The sequence below is a fragment of the Chlorocebus sabaeus genome, chromosome 11 (genome assembly GCF_047675955.1).
Source record: "Chlorocebus sabaeus isolate Y175 chromosome 11, mChlSab1.0.hap1, whole genome shotgun sequence".
Taxonomy (NCBI): Eukaryota; Metazoa; Chordata; class Mammalia; order Primates; family Cercopithecidae; genus Chlorocebus; species Chlorocebus sabaeus.
Window position 1 is genome coordinate 37469239 of NC_132914.1, and position 24676 is coordinate 37493914.

The 24676-nt window shown below is 38.0% G+C and overlaps 1 protein-coding gene and 1 pseudogene across 1 annotated transcript in view; both read right to left on the minus strand.

Annotated features, from left to right (window-relative positions):
- The window catches only part of SLC2A13 (solute carrier family 2 member 13), a 383993-nt gene that overhangs the window by 339587 nt on the left and 19730 nt on the right, over window positions 1-24676 (minus strand). The gene's annotated exons all lie outside the window — the stretch shown is intronic.
- Window positions 1229-4180, minus strand: LOC140712851 (large ribosomal subunit protein eL30 pseudogene; annotated as a pseudogene).

Genomic DNA, 24676 nt, shown 5'->3' on the forward strand with positions numbered 1-24676 from the left:
TATATTTCAATATAAATAAAAATACCTAATGTGGAGTCATTACTTACTGATAAAAGAAGGAAAGAACAAAAATGACAATAATCTCTGAAAGAGACTAACAGAATCCCACAGTGCAAGGAAATTCTTTTTAAAATCAAGGAAACTTCATTTAAGTGTCCCACAGTGTTCTTCTGCCTTCTTAAAATTACCAAAATTGGAATCTACCACAAGCAAGCTACATCTCATAGGAAAAGATCAGTAGATTGACTTGCCACCATAACAAATAGAGCAAAATATTTCATCAAACTTGTTACTGTTTCCATCAAGGATGCTGTTGAAGGCTATCACAAAACACTAAGTGTTAGTGGTGAGAAACAACAGCAAAAATCACAGTGAATCATTATTATAGTACTAGAAATCCTTCAAAAACCTGTAACTGATGGTCAATTAATTAAATCAAACCTTATCAAATAAAATCCAATCTAAAAATTGATCATTTCAAAGAAAAATTATTTTTTCTTAAAATGGAATAATACTGATTAAAAGGAGCATTTAAAAACTAAATATTGACATCCTTAAAATTAAGTGATGCAGTAAAACAATCCCAGTTTTTTATTTCTAATTCATTCAGCAAATATTGTATATACTGATACCAGAAAGTTATACTTATCTTGAAAAGCTTAAATTTTAGATACTAAAAAATGCAAAGATAGAGCAGCAATATTTAAGTGAGACCAGAAAGCAAAATGAAGGTAACTCCAGTCCACAGGAGGCTACCTGAACAGGAATATCAACATGAAAATAAATTGTTGAGAGAACACAATAATTATGGATTATTCTGGCTATGTTTATAGCTTACTCAAATCTCTCTGCCACCCTGCACAATCTGCCCTTTTATAAACTATTGTTGCCAGGCATGGTGGCTCACAACTATCTTATAATCCTCACACTTTGGAAAGCCAAGGCAGGAGAATTGCCTGAGCTTAGGAGTTCCGGACTAGCCTGGGAAACATAGTGAAACCTCATCTTTATAAAAATAAATAAATAAATAAATAAATAAAACTAGCTAGGCATGGTAGTGCATGCCTGTAGTCCTAGCTACTCAGGAGGCTGAGGCAAGAGGATCACTTGAGCCCAGGAGATCAAGGCTGCAGTGGGCTGCTATCATACCACTGTACTCCAGCCTGGGCAACAGAGTGAGACTCTGTCTCAAACAAACAAACAATCAAACAAAAATTGTTAGCTGTCATCTAAGACTCTATAAATGTTCTACATGGCTTGGATACCTTATAACTTCTCTATCACAACCTGAAGTGACCCAAAGGGCCAGCTATTTTCAGAGGATACAAATATTCTATTGTGATACTTCATTACAAAACATAACCACAATGCAGATAAGATGACTCAGGAGCTAAACAATAATTTCTTAAATACCCTACCATGAGGAAGGTTTTACAAACGTGTTTTATTTCAAAATCTCACAAAAACACATTGAAATAGGTATTGTTAGCCCCATTTTACAACCAGCGTGACAAAACACCCAAGGTCACACAGTCAGTAAATGGCAAGATTGTCTAATCCTAATATTCATGTTTATGTGGCTAAACAGTCCCTTTAAAAGTATTTATACTTGGCACACTCTTCAAAAAGCTTTAGAAAACTTACACATTCAAAACAACTTAACAAAACACACACATATTAAACGGATCATCCTAATCGAAGTAACTAAATGTAGAGGTTTGAGATTAAATATTTACAAATTTAACTTGGAGTCCCTGGAACCTACCACTCTCTCCAGGCAAAGAGGTGACCCAGAAATCTTCAGGCCTGCATCTCATGATGTATAATGCAATGAGCAAAAGAATAAACTGTACTGAGTATAACATTTAGTAAATGGCCCCAAAGCTAGCCATAAAACAAACCCACACATATTCCTGCTAGTTCTACTTATTTAAAAATCACTATCCTAAAGGAAAACTGAGTAGTACATCAATGTCTGGTCAGAGAAATAACATATACTTTTAAAGAAAGGGATAAAGCATTAAAGACTATCAGCTCCTTCAGACTCCACCTAATAAATATTCACTAGGAGAAGATGTCCCACTATGTTCTAGAGGTAGAATTAAGATATAAATAAGCAATAATAATCCATCACTTATTCAGAAAATGTTTAACACAACCCAGAATAAAATGCCACGCCTACACATAAAATGTAAAATACAAGGAACCGAGTGATGTAGCTGGAGACAAAAAAGTACAATTAATAAAAACACATAATTATGATGATGCATACTATAGGAAATGTACTCCTATGGATAAGAAAGACTCATGAGTTTGTTCATAAGAGGCAGAAGATTGCTTTGGGTTTGTCAGGCAGTTTCATGAACTAAGCTTGCAAGTTAAAATGAAGTCAATGAAAGGAAACTGATGTCTTCATGATAAGATATCAGAGCCACGTAACTATCAAAAGCTAAATCTCAAAGTTGACAAAAAGCTTTTTTTCTCAAATTATGAGATTTATAAATCTTAAAGACTTAGTTTTACAATTCTTAGGGAAATTAATTTAAATAAACTCAAAGTAAATCATATATGTTATGTGTCATATAGACAAAACATGTTTGAATTTCAATAATGAACAATATTTGAGTTGCAGCTTTGCCACTTACACTTCATATGTAACCATGGGAAAATGACTTTTATCTGGTTCCCAGTGTACAAAACTGTAAATTGGGGGTGATACCAAGAGGCTTTAGGATTCAGTTAGCTAATGTATAGGATGCATGAGGAAAGCATAAGTGCTAGTTTACTACATAAATTCTTATTTATTTTTAAGCAATAGGGTCTTCCGCTGTGCTCAGGCTGGAGTACAGTGGTGCAATCACAGCTCACTGCAGCCTTGAACCCCTGGGCTCAAGTGATCCTCCCACCTCAGCCTCCCAAGTAGCTATAGTCACGCGCCACCACGCCTGGCTAATTTTTTAATTTTTTATTTTGGTAGAGATGGGGTCTCATTTTGTTGCTGTTGCTGTTGTTGATAATGTATTTTGTATCTAAGAACCATGTTTATTTGAAAGAACTTTACTCTTCAATAATAAAATGAGTATATTATTTAAACATAGTAAACATAGTTAATATTGTTTCCAAATCCTTTTAAACCATTTTATTTATACAGACATGCTAATTCTATGTAACTGGTGTTAATTTCTAATACCATTCTGCCATCTCCCTAAACATATAGCTTTCTACTGAGTTTTGTTTTCATCATTCTACTAATACTAATTAGTATTACTATTACACATCTATCCAGGACTACAGAAATATTAAAGCACATACAACTGCATGTGTCTTCTGTCTCCCCAAACTTTATATTAGTCAAAGAATATTCAGCATAAAATCCAATTTTTCTATTTACTTTTTCTCTTCTTTCTTCTTCACTGTTTAATCCCATAGACAGGTTGCTTCTGGTGAAAATAGATTATTCTTTTTTTCTTGTTGAAGACAGGGTCTCACTCTGTCACCCAGGCTGGTACACACTGATGCAATCTTGGCTCACTGTAGCCTCAACCTCCTAGACTCAAGAAATCCTCCTGCCTCAGCCTCCTGAGTAGCTGGGGCAACAGGCAACCACTACTATGCCCAGTTATTTATTTTTTGTTTTATTTTTATAGAGACAGGGTCTCACTATGTTGTCCAGGGTGGTCTCCAACTACTGGCCTCAAGTGATCCTCCCACCTCAGCATCCCAAAGTGCTGGGATTACAGGCATATACCTCTGACAAGTTTTACTAAAGAAAAATTATTTTGCATGGTTTACTTTTCACCAGTATCTTCTGGCCTGCTTCCAAAGATACCAGAATAACCTGGATCAATGAGAGCCAGTGTTGCACAGTCTGTAGTATTTTCCACATGCTGTGCCCAGTCCAGTATTATTACTACTGTAATGATGAACACCAGTTTGGGCCAATATGGTATAGTACTCTATTGGGGAGTTCCTCAAAGCTGGGCACTTGTTAGTGAGGATGACCAATTTTGCTTTTTCCTATCTAATCATCTTCAGAATCTGCTTGTACCCCAGCACGTACTTTCCACTTTTCATAACAAGTTGGAGCCTAGAGTTGATCAACTCCAGTGACTTTTCCATCTTTTTTGCCACCATCATCTTCCTGGCTTAGGTACCAGATGGCCCCCAACCAAGAACAGTGACCAAGATGGCCAGGGAATGAAAAAAGCAAATTGTTCATTCTTATCATGGTGAACAAATATTTTGTTTCACAGAAAATTTAACCTTCAGAATTATAAATTTTTCCATAAATTTAAAAATAATGTACTCTACAAAAATGTTATCATAGACACAGCTGATAAATATCAAGCTAACTAACTTGAGTTCTCTTGTTTTTTTCTCATCCATTCACTGATAAGAGGTAAAAACAGCAGGAATATGGCCCAAAAACAAGTCACAAAGAAAGAGCTAGACAGCACCTGAACAATCAAGAGCTGACCATAGGGTCTTCTTGTTAAGAAAAGATACATGGCTTAATGAATGCAATTACACATTACACTTATTCATTAAATGCTTCCAAACAATCCTTTTAGTGGTATTTAGTAACAAATTTATCTCTCTTTTGCATCCATTCAATAAAAAAAAATTGGGTGAAAACTACATGCACCTTAAATATGTCAAGAAATATAAATAAATTAAGTCAGAGAAAAAAGAAAAGTCTCCTGAACTATGGTCTCCAGGATAACAGCCGACATTTCTGTAATGGTACCTTTTATTATAATCCATTAGCAACTGCTAAATTACCAGCATCTACAGATGCTATCTTGCTACCACGGAAATGCAGAATATATGAATTAATTAGGGCTGTGGTTGGAAGAAAAAGGACAGAAGGGTGTCTAGTTTCTATAGGAAGCGGTTTCCTTCAATAGTGTTATTATTACTATTATTCATCTAACTAATATCTCATGTTTTAAAATCTAATTATTTGGCACGTAACCTTTTTTATCAGACAAGGCATCAGTTCTACATTACTTACTTGCTGATTTCTTCAATTCCGGATTTAATCAACAGGTTTCACATCAATACTGTGCACCCCTTTTTGCTGCTCATTATTTCTTATATACAATCAGTTTGAGAGAGCTATTTGTCATTGTTACAAAAACACTACTATCACCACGGTTCCTTTCCTTGAGAGGTAGTTTATAAACAAATTCCTGAATGGAGGTTTCCAAACACCAAAGTTATCCTGTGAATGCAGTAAGAATATTCCCTCAGAAAGGCATAAAGGGAATATGATATAACCTAATTTGTCATTTATTATTAGTTTGACAAACAGTATTATTAGAAGGCCAGTTAGTCTGTATAAAATATATGTCAGGAAAAAAAAAAAATCAAAGACTTGTTAAAGTGTCTCTGGCAGAGACAGGGTAAAGAGTGCCCTGACAAACCAGTGAAAGGTTCTGCTTGATTTGGTAGATTTATCTATATATTGGAAAGAAACCAAAACAACATGAACATTTATCAGTCACCAACTACACTGTACTAGGAATGCAAACAACTGCTTTGTTCTGATTACAAGTTCACCAAACAACCTTCCATAAAGATGTCAGATCCTTCTTCTGTAAGAAGAGACAGAACAAAAAACCCCAAAACACTGACCAGCTAAACAGGGCACTTCAATTTGCTTGGTACTTCTTACTTTATAAAAAGCATTCTGGTCCTTTCTCACGTTTATTTTAGGTTGGGTTAATGGAAATAATCAGCTCTATCCCCAATCAACTCAATAAGAACTGAAAAGGAAAAAACCAACTTTACAGAACAGAAAAATGGAAGGCCAGAACCTGGATTTGGGTGACACCAAAGTAATGCCATCCAACAAGATCCTGTTTGAACAGCCATTTTACATCTTCCCTTAAATATCAATCTTCTCAATCTCTATTCAAACTGCTTTTCTTCAGTTGTGACCATCCTAGTTACTTCCCTTCACCCCTGCATGTCCTTTAAAAATTTTTTTATTGCAGCATTTTCTTATTCCTAACTACATAAAATAATAAAATCTGTTTGGCATTTTTGTCAAAGCACTTCCAAGTCATTATTTCATTTGATGCCTAGGGTCACCTTCGGAAATAAGCAGGACAAATATCAGCCTATATTTACATAAAGGAACAGACGACCCAACTGGTTATATGCAGGGATTTCAAGGTGTGGATTAGGGCAGTGGTTCTCAGATACGGCCCGATGAATCCTCTTACCTAGCGACAACTGGCACCTACTGGACACATTTGCTAGTTACAACCACCAGAAGGAGTTTTGCTACTGGCACTTAGTGGATACAGGCCAGAAATGCTGCTAAGCATCTTACAAAGTCCACTTTGGGCTGCCTCACTGATCTACACATGTCTATTCTTTCCCCACACTGTCTTGATTACTGTCACTTTTTAGTCATTCTTTTTATTTTACTATTATTTTTTAAGAGATAGAGTATTGCTCTGTTGCCCAGGCTGGTCGCAAACTTCTATTGATATGATGTGATTATTTAGTCTGTTGATGTGATGAATAATATCAATTTTTAAAAGCTGAATCAGTCTTGCATACTTGCGACAAATCTCACTTGATAATGGTATATAAATGGTCTTTTTGTGTAGTGTTGAATTCAATTTTATTTTTTATTATTATACTTTAAGTTCTAGGATACACGTGCATAATGTGCAGGTTTGTTACATATGTATACTTGTGCCATGTTGGTGTGCTGCACCCATCAACTCGTCAGCACCCATCAACTCGTAATTTACATCAGGTATAACTCCCAATGCAATCCCTCCCCCCCCCTCCCCATGATAGGCCCCAGTGTATGATGTTCCCCTTCCCAAGTCCAAGTGATCTCATTGTTCAGTTCCCACCTATGAGTGAGAACATGTGGTGTTTGGTTTTCTGTTCTTGTGACAGTTTGCTGAGAATGATGGTTTCCAGCTGCATCCATGTCCCTACAAAGGACACAAACTCATCCTTTTTTATGGCTGCATAGTATTCCATGGTGTGTATGTGCCACATTTTCTTAATCCAGTCTGTCACTGATGGACATTTGGGTTGATTCCAAGTCTTTGCTATTGTGAATAGTGCCACAATAAACATACGTGTGCATGTGTCTTTATAGCAGCATGGTTTATAATCCTTTGGGTATATACCCAGTAATGGGATGGCTGGGTCATATGGTACTTCTAGTTCTAGATCCTTGAGGAATCACCATACTGTTTTCCATAATGGTTGAACTAGTTTACAATCCTATCAACAGTGTAAAAGTGTTCCTATTTCTCCACATCCTCTCTAGCACCTGTTGTTTCCTGACTTTTCAATGATTGCCATTCTAACTGGTGTGAGATGGCATCTCATTGTGGTTTTGATTTGCCTTTCTCTGATGGCCAGTGATGATGAGCATTTTTTCATGTGTCTGTTGGCTGTATGAATGTCTTCTTTTGAGGAATGTCTGTTCATATCCTTTGCCCACTTTCTGATGGGGTTGTTTGTTTTTTTCTTGTAAATTTGTTTGAGTTCTTTGTAGGTTCTGGATTTAGGCCTTTGTCAGATGAGTAGATTGCAAAAATTTTCTCCCATTCTGTAGGTTGCCTGTTCACTCTGATGGTAGTTTCTTTTGCTGTGCGGAAGCTCTTTAGTTTAATTAGATCCCATTTGTCAATTTTGGCTTTTGTTGCTGTTGCTTTTGGTGTTTTAGACATGAAGTCCTTGCCCATGCCTATGTCCTGAATGGTATTACCTAGGTTTTCTTCTAGGGTTTTTATGGTTTTAGGTCTAACATTTAAGTCTCTAATCCATCTTGAATTAATTTTCGTATAAGGAGTAAGATCCAGTTTCAGCTTTCTACTTATGGCTAGCCAATTTTCCCAGCACCATTTATTAAATAGGGAATCCTTTCCCCATTTCTTGTTTTTCTCAGGTTTGTCAAAGATCAGATGGCTGTAGAAGTGTGGTATTATTTCTGAGGACTCTGTTCTGTTCCATTGGTCTATATCTCTGTTTTGGTACCAGTACCATGCTGTTTTGGTTACTGTAGCCTTGTAGTATAGTTTGAAGTCAGGTAGCATGATGCCTCCAGCTTTGTTCTTTTGACGTAGGATTGTCTTGGCAATGCGGGCTCTTTTTTGGTTCCATATGGACAAACCCACAGCCAATATCATACTGAATGGGCAAAAACTGGAAAATTCCCTTTGAAAACTGGCACAAGACAGGGATGCCCTCTCTCACCACTCCTATTCAACATAGTGTTGGAAGTTCTGGCTAGGGCAATCAGGCAAGAGAAAAAAATAAAGGGTATTCAGTTAGGAAAAGAAGAAGTCAAATTGTCCCTATTTGCAGATGACATGATTGTATATTTAGAAAACCCCATTGTCTCAGCCCAAAATCTCCTTAAGCTGATAAGCAACTTCAGCAAAGTCTCAGGATACAAAATTAATGTGCAAAAATCACAAGCATTCTTATACACCAGTAACAGACAAACAGAGAGCCAAATCATGAATGAACTTCCATTCACAATTGCTTCAAAGAGAATAAAATACCTAGGAATCCAACTTACAAGGGATATAAAGGACCTCTTCAAGGAGAACTACAAACCACTGTTCAGTGAAATAAAAGAGGACACAAACAAATGGAAGAACATACCATGCTCATGGATAGGAAGAATCAATATGGTGAAAATGGCCATACTGCCCAAGGTAATTTATAGATTCAATGCCATCCCCATCAAACTACCAATGAGTTTCTTCACAGAATTGGAATTTAATTTTATAATATTTTGTTGATGATTTCTACATACACTGAGAGATGAGAGATACTGGTCTATGTTTTCTTGTAAAGCATTTGTCTGGTTTTGATATTAACACTGGCTTCATAAAATGAGTTAGAAAATATTCCCTCAGCCTCCATCTTCTGAAGGAAATTCTAAACAACTGGTACAGTTTCTCTCTTAAATCTTTGGTAGAATTTACTTGTAAACCCATCTGAGCCTGTTGCTTTTAGTTTTGGAAGGTTAATTATTAATTCTATTTCCTCGATAAATATAGAGGTAGTCAGATTGTCTATTTCTTTTTGAGTGAGTTTTGGTATATTGTATCTTTCAGGGAATTAGTCCATTTCATCTAGGTTATCAAATTGTAGGGACAGAGTTATTCATAGTATTCCTTTGTCATTTTTAAAGTCCATGGAATCTGTAGTGCTATCACCTCTTTCATATCTGATATTCATAATTTACATGGTCTCTTTTTTTTTTTAAGCCTGGCTAAAGCTCTGCTTACTTTACTTTTTCAAATAACCAGTTGTTTTGTAGATTTCCTCTATCAATTTCCTGCTTCCAATTTCATTTCCACTCCAATATTTACTATTTCTTATCTTCTGCCTACCTTGGATTTAATTCCCCCTTTTCTTGTCTCCTAATGTAAAAGTCTAGAAGACTGACTCTAGCACTTTCTCCTTCTATTACTAAATATATCAAATACCATAAATTTAAAAGCACTGCTTTCAGTAAATCACACAAATTTTCATTTTTCACTTTCATTTAGCTCAAAATTTTTTGCTATTTCTGTTGAGATTTTTTGACTCATGTTATTTAGAAGCGTGTTGTTTAACCTGCAAGCATTTTGGAATTATCCAGCTATCCTTCTGCTGTTGATTTTGTTTAATTCCATTGTGGTCTAAGGACAGTTATTATATGATTGTATTCTTTTTAAATTGTTAAGGTTTCATGGTTCAGAATGTATTCTATGTTCTATGTTCTATCTGAGCTAGGGAAGAATGTGTATTCTGTTGTTGGATGAAGTAGTCTACAGATGTCAATTATATTCAGTTGAGTAATGGTGGTGTTGAGTTCAACAATGTCTTTACTGATTTTTTGCCTGCTAAATCTGGCCATTTCTAATAGAGGGCTAATCAAGTCTCCAACTATAATAGTGATTCATCTATTTTTCCCTCACAGTTCTACCAGTATTTGCATTGAGAATTTGGTCACTCTTATTAGGCACATAAGGTAAACTGGAGAACTAACACTTTTACCATTATAGAACACACGTCTCTTTATCCCTGATAACTTTACTTGCTGTGAAATCTGCTGTATGAAATTAATATAGCTAAACCCATTTTCTTTCCATTAATGTTAGCATGGCATATCTTTCCCATGCTTTTAATCTATATGTATTTATATTTAAAGAGTTTCATGTAGACAGCAATAAAGTTGGGTCTTGTTTTTTTAGGCACTCCCACAATCTGCCTTTAATTAGTACATTTAGACCATTGACCTTCGAAGTGATTACTGAGAATTAGATCAAAGTCTACCATATTTATTGTTTTCTACTTCTTTGTTCTTATTTTTGTCATCCACCCTTTTCTGCCTTGTGTGGATTTAGTTGAGCATTTTACATGATTCTGTCTTCTCTCCTTTCTTACCACATTGGTTATACTCCTTTCATTACTTTTTCTTTGTGCTAGCCCTAGAGTTTGCAATATACATTTACAACTAATTCAGGTCCACTTTCAAGTGCCACTAGATCATTTCATGAGTAGTATGAATACTTTATAATAGCAAAATAATGCTAATTCCTTCCTTCCATCCCTTGTATAATCTGTCATGCATTTCACATATAAATAAGCATATACATACACACACACATGCACACACAAGCACATGTACACACCAGAAAGAATCTCTGAGCTTGAAGATGTATTTATTTAATAGAAACCTCCAAAACCGAAAAGCAAGGAGAAAAAATACTAGGGTGAAACAAACCATAAACAAACCATGTATATATTTGCTTAAGTATAAACAAGTATATATATAGACAAGCACACATAATCAAAAGCATTAATGCTACTATTTTCAATAAACTTGTCTCAGATCAATGATTAATTAAAAAATGAAAGTTTTAGTTTACCTTCATTTATTTCTCTCCAATGTTTTCTTATGTAGATCTGAGTTTCTGACTTATACCATTTTTTACATTTCTTGCATGGCAAGTCCACTGGCAACAAAATTCCTTTGTTTGAGCAAATTTCTATTTATCCTTCTCCTTTGAAGGAAAAATTTAACAGGGTACAAAATCCTAGATTGGAAGGGCTTCATTCTCTCAACACTTTAAATGTTTCACTCCACTCTCTTCTTGCTAGCACTGTTCCTAAGAAAAAGGTATTCTTATCTTTACTCTTCTATAGATGAGGTGTTTTCTTTTCCCTCTGGCTTCTTTCAAAGATTTTTACCTTTGATTTTTCTGTAGTTTAAAAATGGCATGCCTTCACATAGCTATTCTGCCATTTATTCTGCTTTCTCAACTAGGAACTTGCGGGATCTGTGGTTTGGCTGGGAAATGCTCAGTCATCATTGCTTCAAATATTTCATCTTTTCCTTTCTCTCTTCCTGGTATTTCTTTTATATGTATGTTACACCTTTCGTAGTTGCCCCATGGTTCTGATATTCTGTTATGATTTGTTTACCCCAGTATTTTTTCACTTTGCTTTTCAGTTTTGAAGGATTCTTTTAAAAACATCCTCAAGCTTGGACATTGTTTCTTCAGTCATGTCCAGTCTATTAAAGCCCATCAAACACATTTTTTTTTTTTTTTTTTTTTTTTTTTTGAGTCAGAGTCTTGCTCTGTCACCTAGGCTGGAGGACAGGTGTGTGGTCACAGCTCACAGCAGACTCCAAATCCTGAGCTCAAGGGATCTTCTCACCTCAGCCTCCCAAGAAAATGGGACTATAGGCATGCACCACCTATGTCCAACTATTTTTTTAAAAATTCTGTAGAGATGCAGTCTTGGTATGTTGCCCAGGATGGTCTCAAACTCCTGGCCCCAAGTGATCCTCCTGCCTCAGCCTCTCATAGCACTGGGATTACAGGGATGAACTGCTGCACCCAGCCCCATATTCTTCATTTCTGGTGTAGTGTTTTTTTACTGGATTCTTAGAATTATCATCTCTCTGCTTACATTACCCATCTGTCCTTGCAAGCTATTTTATCCATTAGAGCCCTTAGCTTATTATTCATAGTTGTTTTCAGTTCCCAATGTGATGATTCCAGCACCCCTGACATATCTGAGTTTGATTCTGATATTTGCTCTGTCTCTTCTTTCAGCCAATTTTTCCCCCTTTTTACTGTATCTTCTCATTTTTTTCTTGATAGCCAGACATGGTACATTGGTTAAAGGATATAAATACATTGTCAGTAATAAAGCGGTAAGGTTTAGGAGGAGGGGAAGGTCTACAGTGTTATGATTAGGTCCCAATCTTTAGTGAGACTGTGCCTCTGGACTGTGAACTTCACAAGTGCTGCTCAGTTCTCTTCTCTGTTGGAACAGAATGGCTAGAGGGTACAGGAGTTTAATATTCCCCTTTTCTCAAATAAAAGGCTAGAGAGAACTAGAATTGGGTGTTTTGCTTACTCCAGGCCACTTACACTGTGTTTTAACTAATTTTTTCTGAAGCAGACCTCATTTAAAAACAGAACAAAAACAGAGTACTCTGGCATACTTCAAAATGGCTCCTTTTCCCTTCCTTGTGCCAGAAGCAAAGGGAATTTTTCTCAAATATTCACTGTGAAAACCTGGTAGAGCAGAAAGAGGTGATAAGAGTGGAAGACCTCTTCACTCCCTTGTGCTGACTAGGTCCTCCTGGAGTTTTTTAAATAAATCTAAGACTTGTCCACAGTGAATCTCCAGCAATTTGTCAAATATAATGCAGGTTTTCCTACACAAGCAATGTTTCCCATGGAAGACTTTGTTAATTGATTACCACTCAAGTAAATTATGGTTAGCTGTATCCACTTGTCTCTCCATTTTTGGGGGCAGTGGTTTGACCTATGACCTCCTTTCTCTTTAGGTCCAGGAAGAACTGCTGATTTTTCAGTTTGTCCCATTTTTCACCTGTTAGAGCAGACTGGTGACTACAAGCTCCTGATATGCCCAACGATTTCATTATCAGCAATTTAATTATAATATTATCTGGGTATGGTTTTCTTTGAAATAATACCATTTGAAGTTTGCTGAGTTTCTTGAATCTGTAAGTTTATGTCTTTCACCAAGTTTGGAGAGTTTTTAGGCCTTATATCTTCAAATATTTTTTCTTCAGATATTTGTTTTTCCTCTTCTGGCATTATGCTGACACAAATGTTAGAAATCCAAATATTGTCCTACAAGTCCCTAAGGGTTGGTTCACTTTTTTCCATTTTCCCTCTTATTTTAGGTAATTTATATTGTTTGAATTATTTCTATTGATCTATCTTAAGTTCACTCACTTTTTTCATCTCTCTCTGCTATTAAATCGATCCATTTTCCTTGAGTCCTTTATTAAAGTACGTGTTTTTCTGTTGAGAACTTCTATCTTTCCATTCATTGCAAGTGTTTTCACCCTTATCTCTTGGATCACAGTTACCAAAGCCACTTTAAAGTTTCTATGTGATAAATCCACCATCTGGGTCATCTTGTAGCCAGCACTTGTTGTCTTTTCCCTTAGCAACTTGTCAGATTTCCCTGATTCTCTATATGTTAAGCTCCTTTGCATTATATTCTGAACATGTTAGATATTATGTTTGTGTTGGGTCCTGTTAAAAATGTTTTCTTAAAAGTGCAGGTTTGTTACATGGGTAAACTGCATGTCACTAGAGTTTGGTGTACACATTATTTCATCTCCCAGGTAGAGAGCAGAGTACTGGATAGTTTTTTGATCCTCACCCTCTTCCCAACCTCCACCCCGAAATAAGCCCCAGTGTCTACTGTTCCTCTTTGTGTCCATGAGTACTCAAATGTTTATCTCTTACTTATAAGTGAGAACATGAAGTATCTGATTTTCGGTTCCTGCATTAATTCACATAGGATGTTACTAGCAGCATCCATGTTGCTGCAAAGGACACGATCTGATTTTTTTTTTTTATAGCTGTGTAGTATTCCATGGTGTATACGTACATTTTCTTTATCCAATCCACCATTGATGAATATCTAGGTTGATTCTATGTCTTTGCTATTGTGAATAGTGCTGTGATGAAAATATGTTTGCATGTGTCTTTGTGGTAGAACGATTTATATTTCTTTGGGTATATACCCAGTAAGGGGCTTGCTGGATTGAAAGGCAGTTCTGTTTTACATTCTTTGAGAAATCACCACAATGCTTTCCACGGTGGTTGAACTACTTTATGTTACCACCAGCACTGTATGTGTTTCCTTTTCTCCACAGCCTCTCCAGCACCTGTTTTTTTGTTGTTGTTGGTGGTGGTTTGGCAATTACCGAAAAGTCAAAAACAAAAAACATTCTGACTGGTGTGAGATGCTATCTCATCATGGTTTTGATTGCATTTCTTTAATGATTAGTGATGCTGAGCATTTTTTCATATTCTTGTTGGCTGTGTGTGTCTTCTTCTGAAAACTGTCTGTTCATGTCCTTTGTTCATATTTTACTGGGGCTGTTTGTTATTTCGCTTGTTGATTTAAGTTCCTTACAGATTCTGGATATTAGACCTTTGTTGGACGCAGTTTGCAAATATTTTCTCCCATTTTGAAGGTTGTCTGTTTACTCACACTAGTTTCTTGTGCTATGCAGAAGCTCTTTAGTTTAACTAGATCCCATTTCCCAATTTTTGTTTTTGTTGCAATTGCTTTTGGAGTCTTCATCACGGAATCTTTGCCAAGGCCTGTGTCTAGAATGGTATTTCCTAGGCTTCTTTCTAGGCTTTTTATAGTTTTAGGTTTTATGTTTAAGTCTTTATTCCATCTTGAGTTGATTTTTGTACGTGAAGAAAGGAAGGGGTCCAATTGCAAACTTCTGTATATGGCTAACCAGCTCTTCAAACACCATTTATTAAATAGGGAATCCTTTCTCCATTGCTTGTTATTGTCAGCTTTGTCAAAGATCTGATGGTTGTCAGTGTGCAGCTTTATTTCTGGATTCTCTAACCTGTTCCACGATTCTATATGTCTGTCTTTGTACCAGTATCATGCTGTTTTGGTTACTGTAGCCATGTAGTATAGTTTGAAGTTGGTAGGGTGATGCCTCTGGCTTTGTTCTTTTAGCTTAGGATCATTTTGGCTGTGCAGTCTCTTTTTTGGTTGCATATGAATTTTAGAATAGTTTTTTCTAATTCTGTGAAAAATGATGTAGGTAATTTGATAGAAATAGCATTGAATCTGTAAACTGAATTGGAGAGTATGGCCATTTAAACAATATTAATTTTTCCTATCTATGAACATGGAATGTTTTTCCATTTGTTTGTGTTCTCCTCAACTTCCTTTAGCAGTGTGTGGTAATTCTCATTGCACAGATATTTCACTTCCCTGTATAGCTGTATTCCTAGGTATTTTATTATTTTTGTGGCTTCTTGTGAATGGGATTGCATTCTTGATTTGGCTCTCAGCTTCAACGTTATTGATGTACAGAAATGCTACTGATACTTGTACATTGACTTTGTATCCTAAAACTTCGCTGAAGTTGTTTATCAATTCTAGAAGCCTCTGGGGAGAGTATGGGGTTTTCTAGATATAGAATTATATCATCTGCATATAGATATGGTTTGACTTCCTCTCTTCCTATTTGGATGACTTTTACTTCTTTCTCTTACATGATTGCTCTGGCTAGGACATCCAGTACTATGCTGAATAGGAGTGGTGAGATTAGGCATCCTTGTCTTGTTCTGGTTCTCAAGGAAAATGATTCCAGGTTTTGCCCATTTGTTATAATGTTGGCTGTGGGTCTGTCATAAATGGCTCTTATTATTTTGAGGTTTGTTCCTTCAATGCCTAGTTTGTTGAGGGTTTTTTACATGAAGGAATGTTGAATTTTGTTGAAAGCCTTTTCTGTGTCTATTGAGATCATCATGTGTTTTTCAGTTTTGTTCATGTGACAAATCACATAGATTTCCTTATGTTGAATCAACCTTGCATCCAAGGAATAAAGCCTATTTGATTGTGGTGGATTAGCTTTTCAGTGTGCTGCTGGATTCAATTTGCTAGTGTTTTGTTAAGGATTTTTGTGTCTATGTTCATCAGGGATATTAGCCTGAAGTTTTCATCTTTTATTGTCTGCCATGTTTTGGCATTATAATGATCTGGCCTCATATAATGACTCAGAAAGGAGTCCCTCTTACTCAATATTTTCTAAAAGTTCCAATAGGATTGGTACCAGCTTTTCTTTATACAGCTGATAAAATTCAGCTGTAAATCCCTCTGGTCCAGGGCTTTTACTGGTTGGTAGGTTTTTAATTACTGATTCAATTTCAGAGTTCATTATTGATCTGTTCAAGTATTCCATTTCTTCCTGGTTCAGTCTTGGGAGGTTTTACATTTCCAGGAATTTATCTATTTTCTCTAGGTTTTCTAGTTGGTGTGCATAGAGGTTTTCTTTTTTTTTAAACAAAAGATTAACAGCTTTATTGAGATATAGCTCATATACTGTATAATTCACCCATTCACAATGTACAGTTCAGTGGCTTTTACTATATTCAGAGTTGTGCAACAATCATTACAGTCAAATTTTCGTCACTCCAAACCCACAAGTCCTTAATGACCCATGACTTGCCCATCTCTCCCAGCACCTGGCAGACACTCATCTCCTTTCTGTCTCTACGGATTCACCAATTCTGGATCTTTCATATAAATGGACTCATACAATATGCGGTCCCATGACTGGCTTCTTTCACTGAGCATCGTGTTTTCCAAGCTCCTCCATGTGGAAGCATGTGTCAGTACATCATTCCTTTTTGTTGCTCTACTATTCCACTCTACAGATACACCACATTTTATATTGTATTTATCCATTCGCCAGCTGGTGGGTGTTTGGGTTGCTTTGTTTTCGTCTAGTATGAATAATGCTGCTATGAACGTATGTGTAAAATGTCTGTGTGGATGTTTGTTTTCATTTCTCTTGTGTATACCTAGGGGTGGAATTGCTGGGTCATACGGTAATCTCCGTTTAACCTTATGAATAAATACCAAACTGTTTTCCAGTGAGGTGCACCCTTTTACATTCATAGAGGTTTTCATAATAGTCTCTGAGGGTTTTGTTTTTTGTATTTCTGTGGGGTTGGTGGTAATGTCATCTTTGTCATCTCTAACTGTGTTTATTAGGATCTTTTTTCTTTATTAGTCTAGCTAATGATCTCTCAATCTTATGTATTCTTTCAAAGAACCAACTTTAGATTTCGTCAATCTTTTATATGAATTTTCATCCGTCATTTTTGTTCAGTTCAGCTCAGATTTTTGTTACTTATTTTCTTTTTCTAGCTTTTGAGTGGCTCACTCTTGTTTTTCTGGTTCCTCTAAGTGTGATGCTGGGTTGTTAATCTGAGTTCTAATTTGATGTAAGCATTTAGCGCTATAAACTTTCCTCTTACCACTGCTTTGGCTGCATCCCAAAGATTCAGGTGAGTTTCATCTGTCTCCATTAATTTCAAATAACTTACTGATTTGTACCTTAATTTCACTCTACACAAAAGTCATTCAGGGACAGGTTAATCTCCAAGTAATTGTACAGTTTGGAGAGATCTTCTTGGTATTGATTTCTATTTTTATTGCACTGAGGTCTGGAAGTCTGGTTGGTAGGATTTTGTGTTTGTTTTTAATTTATTGAGAATTGCTTTATGGTCAAATGTGTGGTCAATCATACAGTACGTGCCATGTGCAGGTAAGAAGAATGTATATTTTGTTGTTTTTGGGTGGCATATCATGTAGATGTCTGTTAAATCCATGTGGTTAAGTGTCAAGTTTAGGTCCCAAGTAACTAACTCATTCCTGCCTTGATGATCTAACACTGTCGGTGACATGTTGAAGTCTCCCATTATTATTGTGTGTTTAAGTCTCTTCATAGATCTCTTAGAAACTTGTTTTATTGATCTGAGCACACCAGTGTTGGGTGCATATATATTTATCATAGTTAAGTCTTCTTATTTAGTTGAACCATTTATCACTATGCAATGCCCTTCTTTGTCCTTTTTATTTTTTTGAGATGGAGTCTCACTCTGTGTCACCCAGCTGGAGTGCAGTGATACAATCTCAGCTCACTACAACCTCCACCTCCCAGGTTCAAGTGATTCTCATGCCTCAGCCTCCCAAGTAGCTGGGAATACAGCTGCACACCATCACACCCAGCTAATTTTTTGCATTCTTAGTACAGGGTTTCACCATGTTGGCCAGGCTGGTCTTGAACTCCTGACCTCAGGTGATCTGCCTACCTCAGCCTCCCAAAGTGCTGGGATTACTGGCGTGAGCCACCACACCTGGGTCCTTTGTCCTTTTTGACCATTGATGGCTTAAAGTCTATTTTTTTCTGAAATAAGAATAGCAACTCTTGCTCTGTTTGCCTGATAGATTTTTCTTCATCCCTTTACTTTGAGCCTATGAGTGGGTTTGCATTTAAGATGGGTCTCTTGAAGGCAGCATACAGTTGGGTTTTCTTCTTTATGCAACTTGTCACTCTGTGCCTTCAAAATGGGCACACTGTTTATGTTCCTGTTTAAGTTCAAGGTTCTGTTTTGTTTTGAGAGGGGGCCTTGCTCTGTTGCCCATACTGGAGTGCAGTGGTGTGATCTCAGCTCACTGCAACCTCTGCCTCCCAGGTTCACGCAGTTCTCCTGCCTTAGCCTCCTGAGTAGCTGGGATTACAGGCACATGCCACTATGCCTGGGTAATTTTTTGGTAGAGAGGGGGTTTCATCATGCTGGCCAGGCTGGTCTTGAACTCCTGACCTCAGGTGATCCACCCAACTTGGCCTCCCAAGTGCTGAGATTACACACATGAGCCACGACACCTGGCCCTGTTTAAAATGTTCAAGCTTAATATTGACGTTAAGATTTGATCCTGTCATCATGTTGTTAGCGGGTTGTTACACAGACTTGATTATATAGTTGCTTTATAGTGTCAGTGGACTATGTACTTAAGTGTGTTTTTATGTGGCAGATAATAGTCTTTCATTTCCATGTTTAGCACTCACTTAAGCATGTCTTGTAAGGCAGGTGTGGTGGTAATGAATTCCCTTAGTGTTTGCTTGTCGGAAGAAAATTTTATTTCTCCTTTGTTTATGAAGCTTACTTTGGCTGGAAATGGAATTCTTGGTTGAAATTTCTTTTCTTTAAGGTTTCTGAATGTAAGCCCCCCAATCTCTTCTGGCCTGTAAGATTTCTGCCGAAAGGTCTGCTGTTACCCTAATGAGGTTCCCTTTGTATACGACCTGCCCCTACTCTCTAATCTGCCTTTAATACTTTTTCTTTCACATTGACCTTGGAGAATCTGATGACTATCTTCAAGATGATGTAGTATATTGCCGAGGTTCTGTGAATTTACTGAATTTGCATGTTGACTTTTCTAGCGAGGTTGGGGAAATTTTCCTGGACAACATCCACAAAAACATTTTCCAAGTTGCTTGCTCTCTCTCCCTGTCTTTCTCAGATGTCAATGAGTTGTAGGTTTGGTCTCTTCACATAATCCCTTATTTTCCAGAGGTTTTGTTCATTTTTAAATGTTTTATTTTGTCCAACTGCGTTGATTCAAAGAACTGGTCTTTGAGCTCTGAGAACTGGAACAGTTTCTTTCTTTAAATGGCTATTTCATATTTCAGCTCCTGTATCATTTTATTGGAATCCTTAGATTCCCTGGATTCAGTTTCAACTTTCTTCTAAATCTCAATGACCTTATTTGCCATCCAGATTATGTATTCTATGCCTATAAGTTCAGTGATTTCAATCAAGAACCCTTGCTGTCGAGCTCATGTGGTCATTTGGAGGTAAAATGACTCTCTCTGGCTTTTTGAATTGCCAGAGTTTTGCACTGGTTCTTTCTCATCTGTGTAAGCTGATGTTTCTTTAATCTTTAAAGTTGCTGTCCTTTGGATAGGGCTTTTTGCTTTTTATATTCTTTGATGCCCTTGAGGGTTTGACAGTAGTATAAGTTGGGTTTAAATTGATTGGCTTCATGTCTGGATGACTGCAGGGGGCCAAGGCTCAGCTTAGCACTCCTAGGCTGTGTGCTCTAATCCTGGGGGCCTGGAACCAGTCTCCTGGTAACACTCCAATGGGGTCTGCCAGCAAAAAGGCTTTAGCAAGGCAGCAGGTGTCCCTGCACATGTGTGCACCAGTGGCAGGGTAGTAGTGAGGTTAGCATGCACATGGCAAGTACACATGGTGTTCACTGAGCAATCCTGTGACTCAACCCTACAAAGGTAAAAGCCAGGAGATTAAGAAAGATGATACAAACAGTAAATTCAGCCATACCAGTTGGTCTTCAAATTTTTACTTCCCTACTCAATCTGCCTGCTGTTGCTTACTTTTCAGAATCCTCAGTTGCATTTTGCATTATTTCCAGGGTTTTTAGTTGTAATCAGTTACATCCACCAGAGAAGCAGCAGGGGGAGGCTGCAGGCAAGTTCATGCCAGTGAAGTAATGAGGGGAGGCTGTGAGCAAGTGCATGCTGGCAGGGGAGGGCTGTGGGTGGGGGCATGCCAGCAGGGTCCCACCTACAGAAGCTCTCTATGAGGACAGATCTTCTGACAAAAGAGCCATGGCAGTCGCTGCTGGCAAGCACCTCAGCTGGGCAGCCAAGGCCATGCTGCAAGCAGGTGTGGCCAGGCAGGGACCCTGGGATAGGCCAGCAAATAGGGGGACACTCAGATCAGACAGGCCCCTTCCCAAGAGCAAGATATGTTCTGTCCAGGTCTGGCAGCCAACAAAGGTTAAAGCCACCTAGAGGAGTGTGGTGGGCCTTGAAGGATGAGCACCCATGACTATGCTCCACTGCAGCCATTCCCACAAAAGACCCCTGGGGCTCCATGCAAGCTGGAGTTCTGTCTTTGCCAGCTCAAATATTCATGGGGGTTATGGGGTCTCCTGCAGCGAGGATATCAGAGGTCTGTAACGAGAGTGGGCCACTCCAAGTCTATTTCACTCGCCCCTTCTCCAGGAGCTGCTCAGGGTCAGGAATAAGTCCTGGTGCTCAGCAACTCCATGCAGGGTCTCCTCCCCCACTTCAGCCTGGGGTCTGTATTCTCCTTCTGTCTACTCTCAATACTTTCTTTCTGAAGATCTGTTTGGAGTATGTAGTTCTTCCTGATGGTCTGGTCTCTCAGTGGGAGAAGTTCTTCCTGTCTGCATCTAGTCAGCCATCTTGTTAAATAGCAATTTTCAATAGCTGTGTTATTCAAATTACTCAGGAGACAGTCCGGGACTGTGTGGTACCTCATGTCACAGTTCTGTACTCAAAACATCTGCTATGCCCCTTTGGCTCTGAACTGTGCATGTGCTGCTTAGGGGTGAGCTCAGGACTTGTTTCACCTTATATACAGAAACAGGAGATCCCCTTTTTCAGCTCTCTTCTCCACCACTTCCCCGATACCCTCAGGCCCTTAGGGTCCTCTTTTCCAAATCTGCTATGCATAAAACCAGGACTTTCTCTTAGCACTTAATACCTTGCACTGTTTTTCAGTTGCATATAATTGGGACTGTACTTGCAGCATACCAGCAAGGGAAACTACAGAGAAAAAATAACTGATTACCTCCCACACTCTCTAGACACCAGGGATCCCTTTTCTATTTCCTTTGTACAGAAAGAGGGGCTGTATCTCAACATCAATAGTGCTACATTACTGCCATCACCACTGCAGCAGTGCAGGTTTTTAACTGAGCTGGCCTCAAGGCAGGGCAAGGAGAGAAAAAAAACAGGAGGGGGAACTCCTTCCATATCTTCTGGCTCACAAGGGTCCCTATTCTGAGTCTTCTGAATAGAAGGAGGGGATTTCTATTGGGCTTTTCTGCTACTGGTGTTCACTGAGCAGTCCTGGGATTCAGCCATCCAAAGGTAAAAGCCAGGAGATTAAGAAGAAAACATAATACAAACAGTAAATTCACTGCCAGTCCAGTAGGTCTTCAAATTTTGACATCCCTACCCAATTTTCCTGCTGTTGTTTACTTTTCAGAATCCTCGGCTGCATTTTGCATTATTTCCAGAGTTCTTAGTTGTAATCAGTGGAGAGACAGGCTGTGGAAGACTTACTCCACTTTGATCAGCACCAGGTATCATTCATTACACTTTAAAATGCATTTACCTTTACTGTATTCAGTACCAATACAAACATAGATTTGGGAGGCAGTAAAAGGCAGTATCAGAATAAATGCTCCGAATAGCGGATATTGAACCAAAAGCTCTTTAACTGATATATTTGAATGTGTCTAATTAAAGATGAAGTACACATTTGGCAGGGTAACTGCAAATCTATTCTAAGATATTGTAAAAATGATCCAACAGGAAACTCCAGACCTGGCTCATGCTGTGCTTTCTTCTTACAAATACTTCAAACTTCTGGCACCAGGCTCTCAAAGTACTTACCTGTGTGTTTCACCCACCAATAGCTATTTTGAAACTGTGTCATTTGGCTTAGAATTGTGTGGTCTATAAAAACACAAAGCCACTTTTTAATGCAACAGTTTTCCATTACAAAACACTCTTTCAAAGAGTGTACTCTTCAACTTCAGCAAGATGTCTTAAATAACAAGAAACACACAAAGAGCCAGCAAGTCAAGCTTACTCACGGGGCTGGCTCAAATAACAAAATTCAACCTAAGTCAGGCCACTGGAAATGAAGAGTTGTCCAGGACTGAGCACCAAATCCAATGGAGCATTCTATTAAAAGTAAAATGTTTTTAGGGTAAATGTAAAAAATTATACTATAGGGCAGCAATGGGCTTACAGCTTCATTTTTTTAAATGAATCCATGTTATGTATTTAACATTTTGTAAATGTATGAGACTAGGATTGAGAACTCCTCTTACGGCTTGACCCTCCACTTGCTGTCTGTGATAGAGTGAAATATTAGGTCTTCCACCCTTGTTTCATGGCATACAACTCCTACAATCCTTAGACTCTCCAAAGTGATGTCTTTTTGTATGCTAATAAGTTGACAGATGACTGGCAGCCCCTAGGCAGCTTCAGGATAAGGACTGGTCACTGGAAAAACTAAGGCAGGATTAGAGGGTTGGGACCCCCAACCTCCAAGGGGAGAGAAGCTGAAGGTTAAGTTGGTCACCAGTTGCCAATGGTTTAATCAATTATGCCTAGGTAATGACATAATTATTATGACACTTCTATAAAAGGCAAAAAGGGCTGAGTTCAGAGCACTTCTGGACAGATGAAGATATGGAGGTTGACAGGAAGCGAACAAAAATCCATGTACCAATAGTGGAGGACACCACCTCCACAGGGATAGAATCTCCTGTACTCAGGACCCTTCCAAGTCTCGCCCTATGTATCTCTCTATCTGTTTGTATCCTTTGAAATATCCTTTGAAATAAACCAGTAAACCTAAGCGTTTTATAGAAAATTAATATAGCCCAAAAAAGGTGTTGTAAAAACTCCAACTTGAAGTAGTTGGTTGGTCAAAGTTCCAGAGACCCAAATTTACAACTGGTGTCTGAAGCCTGTTGGCATTAGGGGTGGTGGGAGGTCTTGAGGACTGTGCCCTCAACCTGTGGAATCAGATGCTATTTCTAGGCTGACAGTGTGAGAACTGAATTGGAGGACATCAAGCTGGTGTCTGCTGCAAAACTGATTGCTTGTTGGTGGGGAGAAATCCCCCACATTTGGTCACAGAAGTCTTCTGTGTTTTCTGTGGAGTAAGAGAATTAAAAATACACTTCTGAGTATGTTTTTACACTCACAGTGTCCATTTCACATTGCGGAAGGGGCCTAAGTAGGTGGCAGATCATGACAGTACTTTTTCTTTCTTATCTGGCCAATGAAATGGCTATGTTAGAAGGAACTTTACATATAACTCTTACTTTACAGAAGAGAAAGCAAGCTCAAGCATTAAGTGACTTATCTAAAATCACATATTTACATAAGATTTGAAAGCGGGACCCACATTCACATCCCACATTCCTCCCACTACTGCCATCCTTTTTTTTTTTTTTTTTTTTTTTTTTTCTGAGATGGAGTCTCGCTCTGTCACCCAGGCTAGAGTGCAGTGGCACAATCCCAGCTCAGTGCAACCTCCACCAAGTAGCTGGGATTAAAGGCACCCGCCCCCATGCCCAGCTAATTTTTTTATTCTTAGTAGAGACAAAGTTTCACCATATTAGGCTGGTCTTGAACTCCTGACCTCGTGATCCACCTGCCATATGCCTCCCAAAGTGCTGGGATTACAGGCGTGAGCCATCGTGGCAGGCCCTCCCTGCTGCCTTCTAAGAAAGTGCAAAATCTGGGAAACTTATGAAGTGATGGCACCTGGGAGATGTTGAGCAAGGCACCAATCACGGATGCATTGGCAATCAGAATGCAGCTGGCATGGGAGGTTTTTTTTTTAATCCCACTATTCCCCACCTGATATCACCTCTCTGAATAACAAGTTAATCTGAATACTTTTCATTTTATATACTCATAAAAATAAATAAAAATAAACACCTGTTGCGATGATAAAAGGAAATGTGGTCTTTTCCTTCAGTGCCATTTGTTTTTGTAACCAACTATTAAGAAAAACATAGCAGTAAATCCAGACTGAGAAATGACACGGGCCATCAAACAAGCTACATGGCTATTCTCATATCTATTCTCTAGCTACATGTCTATTTCATCTCTAAAGATAAGAAATATTTTCCCCCATTGGTTTTTCTTATTACACCAACAGCAGAAGGCAATGCAGACAAGACAGTCTTAAAAGCAAATCAGTTACAAATACGAGAA